The 13,335-nt window shown below is 45.5% G+C and overlaps 1 protein-coding gene and 1 pseudogene across 3 annotated transcripts in view; one reads left to right on the forward strand and one right to left on the reverse strand.

The window, feature by feature from the left end:
- Positions 1 to 13,335, forward strand: part of ADGRD2 (adhesion G protein-coupled receptor D2) — a 611,421-nt gene that overhangs the window by 83,691 nt on the left and 514,395 nt on the right. The gene's annotated exons all lie outside the window — the stretch shown is intronic.
- LOC134948013 (sec1 family domain-containing protein 2-like) lies at positions 10,951 to 12,280 on the reverse strand (annotated as a pseudogene).

Here is a 13,335-nt window from a genome sequence, read left to right on the forward strand (position 1 = left end):
TCTCCTGTCCAATCAGGAGCGTCCCCACCACTAAATTGCTTTGAAACATCCCATTGTTATCCTGTGGATAACCTGTGGACCCTGCCGGACAAATAATCGTTGTGGTAAACTTATCGTTGATAACGCTATTTCTCCTAAGTCCACAGGATCCACAGGGATCCCACCCTGACGCACCTGATTTGAGGATCCTTTCACTCACTAACCTCTTCCTTCTTATACAGAAGGGTGTGCATGTGTGTTCTTCTCGCCTGATTAGGGCTCTCTATGATGCTCCTGCCTTGAGCTTTGGAAAAACAACTGATTTGCTTGAGCCAGGAGGCAAGGATATAGGGACGGGCCCGTTGCATGCTGGGAGGCCGAAAGCTTTGACCGTTTGTTGCAAATCCGCTGTCGCATCATCATAACCCAATGTTATCCTGTGGACTTAGGAGAAATAGCATTATCAACGGTAAGTTTACCGCAACGATTATTTTTTCCTGTGCTTTAACAAGCTTTATTTTTTGAATTTTTCGAGAGGGATGGGGGCTTCCATCTTCATGAGAAGCCTTACCACCAGTCATGAACAAAGGCCAAGGCCTTAGCCTTTCCTTGCCACTTCGTGTCGTGAATGGCATATTGCCAATTTTACATTTCTTATCAGATAATTTCTTCTTTTTTTGGTTATTAATTTTTGCTTCTAGGATTTTACATGTCCTCTGTGACATTGGGCATCGGCCTTAGCAGACGACGTTGATGGAATTGCATTGTCAATTTCATAACTGGTGGCAGCAGCAGCTTTAGCAGTAGTACTAGGAACTGGAAGTAGTTACTCATCTTTCACTATTTTTTCCTCCAAATTTTTGTTCTCCATTTCAAAGGGCAGTACCCCTTTATTATTACAGCACACAGAACAGTCCCCTTTCCCTCCCCCTTTCTAGCACCTGATATATAAATATCTCCAGGAATGATTGAGCAACTGCCACTGTTTGTCTGCATGTGTGATAAAGGCATTGAATGGGAGCAGTATTTGGAAGGCATGCTGTTCCTTGTAGTGCTAATGGGAGATCCTGGGGGTGGCTCCCGGGTAAGTTAGCTCTTTGGATGTGTTTTAGTAATAGCTTTTATCATGAGGCCTACTGTAGACAAATGACATGGCCCTATGTGGGCACTGCTATTATGTAGTGTTAGCACTGCTGATATCAGAGAAGCCGAGAAGTGGCTCAGCATCTAAACATGTCTTTGAAAACACGTGTGACCAATTCTCTGAATTTCTATTACCAGATAGGTTCAGGTATGGTTTCAGGTAATTTTTTTGTGTGCTGGGGGGATACCAGGGGGGAAAAGCACCCCCCCCCCCCTCTGTCTACAGGATGACTACAGTAAGGCGCAAATTGATAAAGCCTTATCTGAATATTTTGATTTTAATGATAATGAAGATGTTTCTAAAATAAGCATCTGGGAGGCTTATAAATGCTCCCTGAGAGGTAAGCTTATTTAATTGGGCTCCTATATGAAGCAGCAGAGATCAGCTCACATCACTGCATTGCTCCAAAAAATTCATTCCTAAGAAGCTTCACACAAAACTACTTTGTCTGGGGTGATTTATGCTGAGTTGGTCAAAGCTAGGGCACAATTACGGAAAACCCTTAATGAAGGTGTTCAGCTTTCCATTAGAAAGTGTAATACCAAATACTACCAATGGGGTAACAAGCCAGGTCGTCTACTGGCCAAGACATTGCGCATCCAGCAGATGTTCTCGTTTATTAGCAGTATGAAAGATGAGACAGGCTCGTTACGCCACAAAACACCTGATATTGCATCCTATTTCAGGCACTATTACGCTATTTTATGTAATATTCATAATTGCCCTCCTGGTACTTCTCCATTGCCTGACAATTCCCAATACAAAACCTACTTGAGGAATGGTGTCTTTCCCACCCTCCCACTCACTGATAGAGAAGCTTTGGAAAAACCTTTCTCCTTGATAGAAGTAGAAGAGGCCTTAGCATCTACCACCTCAGGGAAAAGTCCGGGACCAGACTGCTTTACTTCTGTATATTACAAGACATGTAAAACTGTACTGACCCCCAGGCTTCTGCAAGCATTCAAGTCAGTCTCTGCAGACACCCACTTCTCCAGATAATCCCTCGAGGCCCACATAACGGTGATTCCCAAACATGGGAAAGGCCCCTCTGTGTGTTCCAGCTTCAGATCCATTTCTCTACTGAATGTTGACGTCAAATTGTTTGCAAAACTAATGGCAAACAGATTGAAATTGGTTCTCCCCTCTTTGATTCATAATGACCAGGTAGGCTTTGTCCCTAGGCGAGAGGCTAAGGATAATACGACCAAGGTCTTGAATTTGATCCATCTGGCCTCCCATGGCCAAACGCCAACTATACTACTTTCCACAGATGCCGAAAAGGCTTTCGATAGGGATAGTTGTAGTTTTATGAGGTCTGTGGTGGAACACATCGGACTGGGTCCGCAAGCACTTCACAGGATCTTAGCACTTTATAACAGGCCTACGGCGCGGGTTCATGTCAATGGTCTGCTCTCTGACCCCTTCCCTATACATAATGGGACCAGACAGGGATGCCTCCTATCCCCCTTGATCTTTGTCCTCTGTATCGAAGCCTTGGATAGACCTATTAGAGCGAACAGACAAATCCTTGGTTTAACAGTAGGTGACGTGGAATACAAATTATCTATGTTTGCTGACAATCTTCTAGCTATAATCTCTCAGCCAACATCCTCCTTAACCTATTTAATGCGTGTACTAGACTTCTTCGGTCGCCTCTCCAATTTTAAAGTACATATGTCCAAATTGTGTGCCTTGAATATTTCGGCCTCTCCTGCCATGGTGACCACCTTGATAAGTTCCTTCCCCTTTACATTGAAGACCTCACATAACTTATCTGGTACTTCAACTACCTCGTGACTTATCCCAACTATTTTCTCTGAACTTTCAACCCTTTATCTAAGCCCTGAGGATTGACTTTAGTAGCTGGCACCTGAAACAACTTTCCTGGTTTGGGAGGGTGAACATCATTAAAATTAATACTTTGCCCAAACTCCTTATACGCTACAGACACTACCTATTTTTGTTCCAGACTCCTGGTTCCGGTCCATACAACTCCTGACTAAGCAATTTGTATGTTCTTGCAAGAGGCCACAACTTAAACGATCTATACTGACGAGGCCTGTATGTTGCAGAGGTTTTCAACTTCCTGACATAAAACTTTATTATCATGCAATATTGCTGAATAGGGTCTTGGACTGGACCAGATGTCGGGAGACAAAGCAGTGGGTGGCCTTGGATGGTTTATACATGCAGCAATATCCCAAAATGTTTCCCTGGCTCCCTGTTTTGCCTAAGCCTCCCCTCCCCCACCTGACCATTTCTCCCACTTTTTCCATTTGGAAGGTTTTACGTTGCTAAACTCACATCTCCTCTGACTTTGGTCTCCTAGCAATTGTAGAATTCCTACCAGGTCTTACATTATCGCATTTCTCTGGGCGGACGACTGAGGGTTTCTTCAGGGTTGGACAACGGACGCCACCCTCCGGTGTGAAACTTTTTACTGAGATTCAGGTAAAATGGGGTATACTGTACCTCAGAAAGACTTTTGGAAATATTTACAAATCAGACATTATTTACCCTCGTGTAGCAGAATCCCCCTGGTGTCTTGAGAACTGTCGGCTTTTGAAAGATTATGTGTTGGCTCCTGTGACCCCAGACATACTGTGTCTACTCTATATAAACTTCTCCCTCGACCTCTGCCTGGGAGAGACACCTGGGGATATCGCTATACAACAAAGAGTGGGAAACTATCTTCTTTAAAGCTTACAGGAGCTCAGTATGTGTCCAAGTGAGAGAGACCCAACATAAAGTCTTAATGCGTTGGTATAGACACCCCTCTCTTCTGCATGCTATGTACCCTTCAGTGCCTGCAAACTGCTGGAGATGTCGGAACTGGACAGGGACCTCATTACATCTATGGTGGGAATGACCACTCATTCGCATTTTTTGGGATGATGTTATAGCGACCTCCTCTGTGATACTCGATATGGCGATTCCTACTACTCCTGCTTTCTGGGTACTAAATTATTCCTCTATTACCTTGTCTAACTACAAACACTCACTACTCCACCATCTGATCAATGCTATGCTGCCTGTGCATCCATACCTATTTTATGGAGATCTTCCCTACTGCCCACTCGCAACACCTGGTTTACTAGGTTAGATTTCTTCCAGATCATGGAAGAAATCCTCCTGACCTCTGTAGATACATTGTCTGAGTTCATGTTGGACTGGTCCCCCTGGATAGAATATAAAACCTCGAGAGCCTATAAAGACTATATTGCTAAACCGAACAGTTAAGTCATGCCTCCGCTTACTAGAAAGCTTTAGGGGTCTGCCCTCCCTAAGTACTTTACTGTACCATTCTTTCTCTTTTCTTCTTCATACCTTTCCTCTTTGCTCTCCTTCTCTACTTCTGCTACCCCCCACCCTCCCCTCCCTTGTTCTCAGTCATCTTGTTTGGAATATTTTCTATATATTATATGTTTTTTTATATAATGTCCGATACTCAAGACTGGCTATTCTGTCCACGATTTGACTTATTTTATTTATTTTTTGTTATATGGCTATATTGTCTCTCACTGTGTTGAGTGTCTACAGTTCTGTGTTATTATTCTTTTATTCCACATTGCTTTGTATATGCAAATATCTCAATAAAAACTGATTATATAAAAAAAAATACAAGGGTGTTGTACAGGTACACTGGCCCTGTCTTCTATGCTGTCAAATACAGGGGTGCTGTGAAAATAAATATACACCGGCCCTGTCTTGTATGCTGTAAAAATACAGATGTGCTGTGAAAATAAAGGTACACTGGCCCTGTCTTGTATGCTGTAAAAATACAGGGGTGCTGTATAAATAAATGTACATTGGCCCTACCGTGTATGCTGTAAAAATACAGGGGTGTTGTGAAAATAAATGTACATTGGCCCTGTCTTGTATGCTGTAAAAATACAACGTCATCTGCTAAGGCTGATGCCCACATGTAAAATCCAAGAAGCAAAAATTTTATAACCAAAAAGAAATAAATTATCTGATAAGAAATGATACAGAAAAGTGTCTACAGTAAGGCCTCATGATAAAGGCTATTACTGAAACACATACAGACAGAGAGCTAACTTACCCGGGTAACCAGGTATGGTTACAGGTAATTTTTTAGTGTGCTGGGGAGATACCAGGGGGGAAAAAGCTCCCCCCATCTCTGTCTGCTGTTTGTCTGTGACCCCTCCCCCTTTCTAGCACCTGATATATAATTATCTCCAGGAATGATTGAGCAACTGCCATTGTTTGTCTGCATGCTGTTCCTTGTAGTGCTAATGGGATATCCTGGTGGTGGCTCCCGGGTAAGTTAGCTCTTTGTCTGGATGTGTTTTCGTAATAGCCTTTATCATGAGGCCTTACTGTAGACAAATCACATGGTCCTATGTGGGCACTGCTATTATGTAGTGTTAGGACTGCTGATATCATAGAAGCCGTGAAGTGGCTCAGCAGCTAAACATGTCTTTGCAAACACGTGTGACCAATTCTCTGAATTTCTATTACCAAATAGGTTCAGGTATGGTTACAGGTCATTTTTTAGTGTGCTGGGGGGATACACCTCCCCCCTCTCTGTCTGCTGTTTGTCTGTGATCCCTCCCCCTTTCTAGCACCTGATATATAATTATCTCCAGGAATGATTGAGCAACTGCCACTGTTTGTCTGCAATAGTCATCCTGTAGTAAGGATTCATTTAAACGCCAAGTCCATTGACCAGGGGAGTTATACGGAACTGTCAAAGTCAAAGATACCAGGGCATGGTCGGACCATGTAATAGGGCTAATTGAAGCCTCTAACAGTAGGGGCAGGTGTCTGTGGACCAAAAACAAATAATCTAGAAGTGAATATGCCTGGTGAGGAGCCGAGTAAAATGAGTAATCACGGCCAGTCGAGTTAAGAACTCTCCAGGAGTCTGCCAGTTGGAGTTCATGAAAAAGCCATTTAACCTGGCGGTGCTGTGTGTAAGATGAGACTGAAAAAACGAGGGATGGTTACAAATAGGTGCATAGATACAACAAAAGTATAGGATTGTGTAAAGATAGTACAATTCACCAGGAGTAGCCTACCTGGGACCAATTTGTGTAACAACGTCGGACACAGGCAAATTTCTAGAGAACAATATCGCAACTCCTTTCGATTTAGTGTCCAGGTTATTGCAATATTAAGCCAAGGGGAACCTGTGGTTGGTAAGTGATGGAGTACGAACCGATATTTTAAAGTGTGTCTCCTGTATAAGAGCTACATCTACCTTATCCACCCATAGGGACCTAAGCAGTGTGGACCTCTTTTCAGGCACATTAAGACCTCTAGCATTAATCAAGGAGATTTTAGGTGTACCTTGTACTGTCATGGGGGCAATAAGGGAAGAACATACTCCCAATAGCTCCCAGAGAGTCGAAGAAGAAAAAAGATAGAGAGACAGATAAGAATGAAAAAGGAAAGGGAAGGAGGTTGAGAAACATGAAAACAAACAATAACAATAATACAAAACCCACTGTGGAGAGACTGGTTAAATTGTGGTCCGGGGCCCCAGAAGGCATACAGTAACTGCCAAAGGCGGGAATGGGGCAGGGGAGTCAATTTTGAGGGCTTAGTAGACAACGAATGAACAACATATGAAGTGAAACATGCATATAAACATTCAGAACACATGATGAACTCACCAAGAGCTACAACACTCGTCTTTTAACTATAGTCAAAATAGAAGAGGACGATCCAACCATCTAGGACGAAAAATGCAAATAAAATAGAGGGGAGGGCTGGGAACAGCAGAATATATAAAAGCAACACGTTAATGTTCCCACCAACCACCGAAATCCTTGAAAACAAACATGTCCAGCGAGGGTCGGAAAAGCAAGAGAAAGCTTCCCAGGAGATGAGTACAGTCATTCAGGTGACGTCCACGTCCTGGTGAACTAGTGACACTTCCGGATTAATCTTGCAATAGAGGACTACTTGCCAGGAGGTGGACTGTATGGCATGCCTCGGAAGCCGTAATTCAGGCACATTGTATTCCCAGTTAGGCACGTCAATCATCGGGAGACCAAGTCCAGAATAGAACGAAGCGATCTCTGACAGAGAATTCAAAGTATGCATCTTCCCAGATAGGAGAACTTGGAGACCGAAGGGGAAGCACCACCTATATTTTAATTGGCGTTTCCGAAGCTCATCAGGGATTGGTTTAAGAGCATTCCTTTGCTGGAGAGCATACCACAATAAATCTTGGTAGATGTGAATCATTGTGCCGTTAAAGTCAACCCGGTCAATTTGTCTCACCTTACGCATAATGCAATCCTTTTGGGTGATATAGTGTAAACGGCATATGAAATCACGTGGGCGATCAGTAGGAAGTCCTCTCGTCCTAAGTGCCCGATTGGCAGGGCTGGCTCCAGGCCTACTAGCACCCTGAGCGAGAATTTTTAAGCGCCCCCCCCCCTTCCCCACAATGTGCATTCCTGGGAAAGTGGGTGTGGCCTCACAACTATATATTATGTTATCAAATTATAATTATATATACCGAATTATCGCCCCCCCCTCTACATACACAATTGGCAGCCTTACACATAATGCCCATAGTAGTTCTCCTTACACGTAAGGCCCCCAATAAAGTTCCAGATACGCATAATACCCCCAGTATTGCCAGAACACAAAATACCCCCAGTATTGCCAGATCACAAAATACCCCCAGCAGATGCCAGATAGACATAATACCCCCAGCAGTGCCAGATCACAAAATACCCCCAGCAGTGCCAAATCACAAAATAACCCCAGCAGTGCCAGATAGACATAATACCCCGAGCAGTACCAGATCACACAATACCCCCAGCAGTGCCAGATCACACAATACTACCAGCAGTACCAGATAGACATAATACCCCCAGCAGTGCCAGATCACACAATACTCCCAGCAGTACCAGATCACAAAATACCCCCCAGCAGTACCAGATCACAAAATACCCCCAGCAGTGCCAGATACATATAATACCCCCAGTAGTGCAAGATACACATAATACCCCAGTAGTGCCAGATACACATAATGAAAAGGAATATCTGTGAGTAGTATATATGAATTCTGCTTCTATAAGTGTCCCAGATGTAACCTATATAGCTGGAAGTGAGAATCCAGCATGCGCACACATACTGTATGCATACACACAGGCACACAACTGCTGCATCCACCTCAGCAGGGAAACATGTCTGTGCTGATACTCTACTGTGCTGGTCCAGGCAGATCCATTAACTGATTTACTGATCCATTAATCTGAAGTTATTCCCAGTTATAACACGATATGGCAAATATATTATAATGTTACATTTCTATTATATTATAGTGTAAGCACTTTGGGAACAATTGCATTAAATATTCCAGCAATGCAGTGCACATCCCACATCAGCCATACATAAGGTAGCCCAATATTGAGTATTCTACCCCACATCACAAAAGAACAGATTCAGAGATGGACGCTATTCTCATCACTGCTGTATTGTGGGGAAAAAGGCGCCCTCAGGCAGCATTGCAGATTAGAGAGCTGCGTCCAAAGACATTACAATCATCAGTCGCAGCCCTCGACTGGTGGAACTGCTCAGCTGGGGCCAGGAAGTCTGGATCTGAAGACACAGACCTTGGGATAGGCACACCTACAAAATGAGTGTGACACGTCCTCATTTTGGAGAACAGTCTTCGTCACCACCCCACTGGGTCCAAGGGGGAAGTGCGTGTGATCTCAAAGGAGACCGGTGCATGCGTACAGATCCTGTGCATGCACCGATCTCTAAAAACTGGAGATGAATGCAAACCATTGGGTTTACGTACATCTCTGAATGAGGCCCTAAAATGCATGATTTCGGAACAAAATCGCAGTGACTTAGGATGCTGTTGCCAGCATTCCAGCAATTTGAGCAGAATAGACCATACTTAAACATAAAACTGGGATCAAGGATTTAAGCAAATGTAAAATAAAAGAAAGCCCAGGGGAAGATATCACACTATGCACGTGCCTAGGGGCAGCACTTGCTGAGGGCAGCAATCTGTTCCGAAACATCAGAGCAGCTAGCACTTTAAATAATTGCATGGTGTGTAGGATTGTTGACAGGCCACATGCTTATTAAATGATCTTATATTACTAGAGGCAACACTTTTTTCTCTTTAAGGGAGGAGCAGCAATGATGTTTTTTAGGGGGGCAGCAATATTGTTGAACCTATGGGCAGCCTGAAGTCTAAATCCATCTCTGATAAAACCAAACAAGTATATTTCAAAGTTTTGAAAATAAACTCAATTGGGGAGTGCAGATTTATCCAATAGTACAGTTGTACGGGATCCAGTCAGGATCCCGACAGTCACAATACCAACGCCAGAATCCTGACACTATTCGGAATGCAGACAATGGCATCCCGAATAGGTTCACCATCCCAGCGCCGGAATCCCAGCACCTGGGATGCCGAACAAGGAAACACCGCTGTGCTGGGGGAGTTAGGGTTGGTCTGCGGGGGGAGGGTTAGGGTTAGGCAGTGCCTTGGGGAGGTTAGGGTTAGGTTGTGGGGAGGTGGGTTTAGGGTTAGGCACCCCCAGGGAGTGTTAGTATTAGGCTGCAGGGGAAGGGGGGGTAGGATTAGGCTTTGGGGAGGGGGGTTTAGGTTTAGGCACTACTGGAAGGGTTAGGGTTAGGCTGAGGGGGCGGGGGGGTCAGGTTTAGGCTTCGGGAAGGGTGGGTTAGGGGGACGGGATTTCGAAAATCGGAATGCTATGGTCAGTATTCTGACCGCTGGCACCCCAACTGCCAGCAAAACAAACCCAACCCAGTTGTACAGATGCCAGCAGTGACACATCCAACACTGCTATATAACAAAGGGTATTGTACCTAGAACATTACCATTTTGGACTTAGCATTTCTAGTAATACATTGGACTGATAACACAACCTTGTATTTAGTGCTACCAGATAAAAGAAAATTAATCACATTTCGCAAAAACCTGTGATCATTCACTATTGCCACATGGATATAGATCGCATCATAAAACGGAAATAATGTACAACAGTCTTAAAATGTACTGGTTAGAAACATTTCCCATTTGCTCCAACAGGAAAAGTCGTCAAGCTGTCACCATATTGTCTATTTACATCATCAACACAGAACGGATTTAGTATGATATCTCGATGGACGGGATGCCGGCGCAGAATACTGTCAGCGCCATCCTGTCCATCAGAATCCCGACAGCCCCCCAGTACGTACGCTTACCCTCACCTGTTACCTACCCTAACTCTCCCTTGTGGGTGCCTATCCCTAACCCTCCCCGGTGGTGCTTAAACTTTACCCTCCCTTCCCTACTACCTAACCCACCTCGCTTGATGCCTAGCCCTAACCTCCCCTTCTTATGGTGTGTACACATTGCACAATGTGCCGTATGCCCGACATTGACTATTTGACGGGGCCGGAGTCCGGTCCCGGCAATATAGTCAATGTTGGGATGCCTGCACAGTCTATTTTTCCTTGCCATTTGATCCTGCGGGACCGCGCATCAGCATCGCAAGGACTATACACACGGTGCGGTATGCACTATATTTTCTTACGATTTTGACTATATAGTAGTATATTAAAGAAAAATCGCACCATGTGTACACACCTTTAGTGACTAACCATAACACCCCCCCCCCCCAGGTACCTAAATATAACTTTCCCATCCCTACACCCTAACCATAACCCCCCTTTTAGTGCCTAAACCTAAACCCCCAGATCCCCCTCCTTTGTGGTGGGACACTGTCCTGCTGTCAGAATGATTGGGATTCTGGACGTCTGTATTTTGACGCTGCATCCCCACAGAACGTGTGGCTGGCTGGTTTGCGATAAACAATCTAATTGTGTCTGAAGATGGTCCTCATACCCGTAACATTGAGGATCCTGTCTATGAAGAGCAGTGATACCTTGTTCTGCGCTGTATTCCTGCAGTTCTTGGCTTGAGGGTAACTGGCCAGTTCTCCAGGAACGATCCAGCTAAGGTGACCCACGGAGTAGCACTCATCCTGCACTCCAATGTGTTCCATGAGGTGGTGCAGCCCAGATACCAGGCTCCTGAGGTGAGTATGGAGCTCATGAGGGCCGCAAAGGGAAGTCCACATCATCAAACAGTTCAAGGAATCACGGCTGGTGTTCACAGCCTGTAGGTCCTAGGCTGGAATGCGAGGAGGGGGAAGAGGGGAAGGAGGGCAGGGGCAAGAAAGAAATGGGGACTGTCAGGGGCCAGCAACATCGGGGCCCACAATACCGCCGCAGTATAGCCCATATTCCCAATCCCCATCCACTCACACAACTGCTCCTGCAGGGGTTCAGCGCCATCACCACAACACAGTACCGGAAGCAGCTATAGATGACCACATCGCGGATCACCTCCAGCACCCAGACCTGCAGCAGGCTGCACACCAGGTACACTGCCTTGGGCTGTCCGTGTCTGCCATACTCGAAGTTAGAGAAGTACTTGCGGCTTCTGGCACAGGGAGAAGGGAACCCACTGATTGTGCCGGCCGCACTGCTGCAGCTCAGAGTGTGTTCTGGCAGCGGGAGGAGGAAGAGGATAGCACTGACTGCAGTGCTCTGATTGTCTGACGGCCATGCACCCTTAGTAGCCCAGCGCCTAGCACGGCCGCTCAATTCGAATGTGTCTGGAGCCGGCCCTGTCGAATGTGATGGAGGAGCTGGGATCTTCGCCTAGGATTTCATTGAAAATCTTCTTTGTTAGGACTTCCACCAAGCCCGAAGGTGGGACCTCTTCAGGAAGACCCCTGATGCGGATATTGTTCCGCCTCCCCCTGTTACCAAGGTCTAAAAAATGAAGGTGCAATGAGTGGATCTCAGCTGATTGAGCCGAAACGACATCTTGTATAGATCTTGGTAGTCCTCCAACGCAGAGGCACGATCATTGAGCTGAGAGATATCTTGTCATATAGTAGCAAGTTCCCTATGAACAGTATCCTAAAGATCCTGTTTAGTGGGGAGGGTCTTCATAAACGACAGAATATCTTGTAAATCCCTGTCGCCCCTGGAAGAAACTCAAGGTGTGTCTGCAACTAGATTGGGTTGGGGTCTAGATGGGGTGGGTTGCAGAAAGGGCCTGAGATCCGTCTGGGACATGGCCTCCTTTAGGAGAGGCGTATTACCTTTCTGGGAAGACTTCTTGTTCCTGGGCATAGTGAAGTAAATAAGATTTTACTCACCGGTAAATCTATTTCTCGTAGTCCGTAGTGGATGCTGGGACTCCGTAAGGACCATGGGGAATAGCGGCTCCGCAGGAGACTGGGCACAACTAAAGAAAGCTTTAGGACTATCTGGTGTGCACTGGCTCCTCCCACTATGACCCTCCTCCAGACCTCAGTTAGGATACTGTGCCCGGAAGAGCTGACACAATAAGGAAGGATTTTGAATCCCGGGGTAAGACTCATACCAGCCACACCAATCACACCGTATAACTCGTGATACTATACCCAGTTAACAGTATGAAATATAACTGAGCCTCTCAACAGATGGCTCAACAATAACCCTTTAGTTAGGCAATAACTATATACAAGTATTGCAGACAATCCGCACTTGGGATGGGCGCCCAGCATCCACTACGGACTACGAGAAATAGATTTACCGGTGAGTAAAATCTTATTTTCTCTGACGTCCTAAGTGGATGCTGGGACTCCGTAAGGACCATGGGGATTATACCAAAGCTCCCAAACGAGCGGGAGAGTGCGGATGACTCTGCAGCACCGAATGAGCAAATTCTAGGTCCTCCTCAGCCAGGGTATCAAACTTGTAGACTCTTGCAAAGTGTCTGAACCCGACCAAGTAACAGCTCGGCAAATTTGTAAAGCCGAGACCCCTCGGGCAGCCGCCCAAGAAGAGCCCCTTTCCTCGTGGAATGGGCTTTTACAGATTTAGGGTGCGGCAGTCCAGCCGCAGAATGTGCAAGTTGAATCGTGCTACAGATCCAGCGAGCAATAGTCTGCTTAGAAGCAGGAGCACCCAGCTTGTTGGGTGCATACAGGATAAATAGCGAGTCAGTTTTCCTGACTCCAGCCGTCCTGGAAACATATATTTTTCAGGGCCCTGACTACGTCCAGTAACTTGGAATCCTCCAAGTCCCAAGTAGCCGCAGGCACCACAATAGGTTGGTTCACAGATTCTATCACTAGGGGACTGTTTTATTGGAACAGGTTTGAACTGCTTTCATTGATTCGTATCAGGACTGAGAGGGGCAC

Source organism: Pseudophryne corroboree, chromosome 8, assembly GCF_028390025.1.
Source record: "Pseudophryne corroboree isolate aPseCor3 chromosome 8, aPseCor3.hap2, whole genome shotgun sequence".
Taxonomy (NCBI): Eukaryota; Metazoa; Chordata; class Amphibia; order Anura; family Myobatrachidae; genus Pseudophryne; species Pseudophryne corroboree.